A 4,153-nucleotide genomic window follows, 5' to 3' on the forward strand; every position below is an offset into this window, starting at 1 on the left:
AATAGTAGGTTTTTAGCCTTTCAACTGGTACAAAACTGGCACCTTTATACAAGGGATCATGTTTGCAATAACCACAACACAAGCAGTCAAAATGCAAACAAAAATAAACAACTCTGATTATGATAATGATGTGCACTGTCCTTGAAGTTGATTGGTCCACACCCGAGACAGCTTTTCTTAGAGCCTAGTCTCCATTGCTGTGTCGGGTGTGGACCAATCAACTTCAAGGACAGTGCATATCATTATCATTATCAGAGTTGTTTCTTTTTGTTTGCATTTTGACTGCTTGTGTTGTGGTTATTGCAAACATGATCCCTTGTATAAAGGTGTCAGTTTTGTACCAGTTTAAAGGGTAAAAACCTATTAGAAAAATATTTTGTTAAATCTTTCATTTAAAGGGGGGGGGGGGGGGGGCGTAAAGCAAAGCATAAAAAATGATGAACGAAGCAAAGTGCCGACTACACCGAGCATCTTCTTGTTTCCTCTGATCGTAAACACCAAAACGAGAAAGCTATGGGGGAGGGAGAGAGACACAGATGAAGAGAGAGGGTTTTTGTTAATATTTCATTGCTGCCTCGCCAGCAAAGCAATTGCAACACTGGCAACTCATACCGTGTCCCAGTGTCTACGGTATTCCCTCGGTATTTGCCAAGGTGGGATATGTCCCTGGAGATGCTCGTGAATAGTCCATATCGCAAATGATAATATTGGCCGGTGAAATTACTTTGAATAACTAAGGGCCCCACTGAGCTATGTGACCTCGCCATAACAAATGACAGCTCAATCAACATCACGTGGAAATTAATAGCAGCAGCCAAATACTCTAAATGCATAGAGATACACAGAGACCAGAGGTCGCAACCGGGTACCCGATACCCGTACTCTACCCGATACCCGGCTACCCGTACCCGGCCGGGTACGGGTACGGGTACGAGTAGGCCGTGAGTCACTGGTGAGTCACCGTTTGTCACTCATTTCCCAACGTCTTGTCTATTCTCACAATTCAAGTGCCTAGAATCAACCCACCCGCGCCTGCAACATGGCTTCATCCCAGAGGTCGCAATCGGGTACTCGTACCCGTACCCTACCCGATACCCGGCCGGGTACGGGTAGCCGGGTATCGGGTAGGGTACGGGTACCCGATTGCGACCCTGGTGCGGCCTGGTACGGGTAAGGAATCAAAACCCATATGCGACCTCTGACAGAGACCCATAGATGCACACAGAGACCCATAGATACCCATAGAGCCCGTAGATACACATAGACTCAAAGATACATAGAGACCCATATAGCTGCATAGAGGGAAACAGCAAGAAGATGGGAGATGAGAACTCAACAAGCCTTAGAAACATAATGTGATGAAATCCAGTCGGCCAAGATCACAGTTAGACACTAACCTGGTTGACCACGTATTCAAAAGACTGCTAAAACATTTTTGTGTTAATGAGTATCATTTCTGCAGTCACCAAAGCTTCAATTCTAGATGCATAGAGTCCCATATATTAATATTCACATAGAGACCCTTATATACATCTAGATATCCATAGATACACAGAGATCCAGAGACTAAACCACGTTTCATTAACCAGGTAAGGCTCCACTGAGCTATATAGCTCTTTTTAAAACCTTTATATTAAGTTCACTTGCTTGCGTGCTTGCTTGCTTGCTTACGACCGTGCAAATTTTTCGGTCGTTTTTTAACCCACTTCCCGTGATCCAATCGAGCTGACATTTTGCACACAGACTCGTTTTGACAGACAATTAATGTTCGTGAAAATTTTTTTAAAAAATTTAACACTTTTTAGGTAAAAAAAAAAAGATTTTACATTTATTCAAATAGAACTCATTCATAGCTTTGGCTGAACGTCACAGTATAGGAGCCCAGAGCGTAACCCCTCCACAGGCCGTGGCGGAGTAGCGCAGTTGGTAGCGCCCTCGCTTCCCATGCCAAAGGTCGCGGGATCGATCCCTGCGTCCTCCACAGGCGAATATATTTTTAAATCCTTTATATTAAGTTTGCTGCCACGCATATAAAGGATTTATAGTGAAAAACTTTGTTTTTACGGGTTATACTTATTCAGAAGTGGAGCAGGCATCGGGGTCTAGTTGGAACCCACAAACCTCCTGCACACCAGGCGAGGGAGTGAACATCTCCTTAGCTACCGTGGCACTCACTGCTCCACCCAGGTGGGAAAAGGGTAAGAGGGAAGATAAGGATAGCAGACTGGGGGAGTGAAAAATTTGTAAATAGTAATTTAAGAAATGCAAAATCACACGAGTATAATCTCGAATGGGCTCTGCTGTCCGGTCCCACTGTGATGGAAGAAAAATAAGAAAATATCGTATCAACCCTTTCTACCAATGAAACACATGGGTGTTAAGATGTTCTAACACCAAATAGACACACCTGCTATTGCAAGCAATCAAGTACTGCATTAACCTTACACATACTTGTGGCAAACATGCAAACAAACATGCTCTGATAATAATTATAATTTACGCGTATAAAGCTCGTTTCAAGGCGTTGCACGGAGCTAAAAGCAAGTAAATAACTCATGCAATTCAAAAATCTAATATAAGCACGCAGGCTCATGATTTATCCACGGATATAAATACACCCCCACTCCCAAAACACACAACAATTTACAAGGGAAGAAAAGGCCGTGGAGAAAAAATTTTTAAGGCGAAAGATTTAAATCAACCGAGGGACTCAGCAGATCGAATATTGGATGTGAATTGGCATCCACTGAACGGAGGTGTGACCTCTACACGCTCAGACAACCGAGGAACTCTCGTTGGGACATATGGGTGGAGGAGGTTATGGATGGGGGAGGCATTGTCAAGGGGCTTGTAGGTGAGAAGGATCTTGAACTCCACTTTGGAACATGACCGCTAATGGGATGAAATCTGGCTATATTTCTGAGGTGAAAGAAGGCAGCCTTGATGACCATTGGTGCCATTAAGGCATGGATGTAGTCTATCTTTCTTCAGTTGAAAGCTGCATCCAAGCCTTAATGGTCACAAGAGAAGATGACACACTAGATGTTGCATTGAGGGAGGATTCAAAGTGAATGTAAATTTGGGTGTCATCAGCGTAACAATGAAAGCAAAGTCCAAGTTAGTGTATGATGAGGCCAAGTGGGGCCAAATATATGCAGAACAAAAGTAGGCCAAGGACTAAATCCTGGGAGGACACCTCCCAGGCTGACAAACTGTTTCGGCTCAGATAGGTATGAAGGAAACCATATGTCCTTTGAAACGCTGGAGAAAAATGGAATGATCAATGGTGGCAAATGCAGACACTCAGGCCTAAAAGGAAAGGAATGCTAGGCTGGCCCTCATCAGCAGCAATCAGCGAGTCATTGACAACCATAACCAGAGCCGTTTCCACGCTGTGGCCAGACCTAAAACTGGACTGAAAATGGTCAAAAAGATAATTTCCAAGCAAATGTTTACGCTGTAATGTTACTGAAGGCTCAAGGGTCTTGAAGAGATGTGGCAGGTTGGAAATTGGACGATAATTACTGAGGAGTTCTAAATCGAGCTCAGCCTTCTTGAGTATAGGACTGCCAACGGCACATTTAAAAAGAGAGGGGAAATGACCAGATTTGAGTGTGTTAAGCACATACTCCGGTAAAGTCACGTAGGTGAAAAAAATGAAATTAATAAAAATAAAATAATAAAAATCACGACGTTTTGGAGGCAACACAAGTCTCCGTGACTTTACCGAAAAAACTAAGAGTATGAATCCTTGCAGTCACGAAAGCTTCAAATCTAGAATATATTAAGAACCATGGTAATAAAGACTGCACGAGATGGAAAATTAGCATGAATACATTTAAAAGAATAGAATCAACAGAGCAATAGGTTGGTTTGGAACTCACAATCCATGAATCAACGTCTGATTCTGAGAGCTCGGATAATACACAGACATCAGATATCAGCAGTGGTGACGGAACAGTTGGCAGAATTGTAGGAAGAGGGATAGATGTAATGGAAAAGCAAATTGTGTTGATTTTGTAAAAAAATAATGGTCAGCATTTGCTTTTGTACACTAGAAAGGAGAAGCACAGGATGAATGAAGAAGCCTTTAAACCGTAGAAAAATAATCGAGGGTTATTCCAGGCATTGGCTACAGTAGCGGGCATGGTCG

This window comes from Lethenteron reissneri, chromosome 65 (genome assembly GCF_015708825.2).
Source record: "Lethenteron reissneri isolate LAM-NWPU_2019-01 chromosome 65, ASM1570882v1, whole genome shotgun sequence".
Taxonomy (NCBI): domain Eukaryota; kingdom Metazoa; phylum Chordata; class Hyperoartia; order Petromyzontiformes; family Petromyzontidae; genus Lethenteron; species Lethenteron reissneri.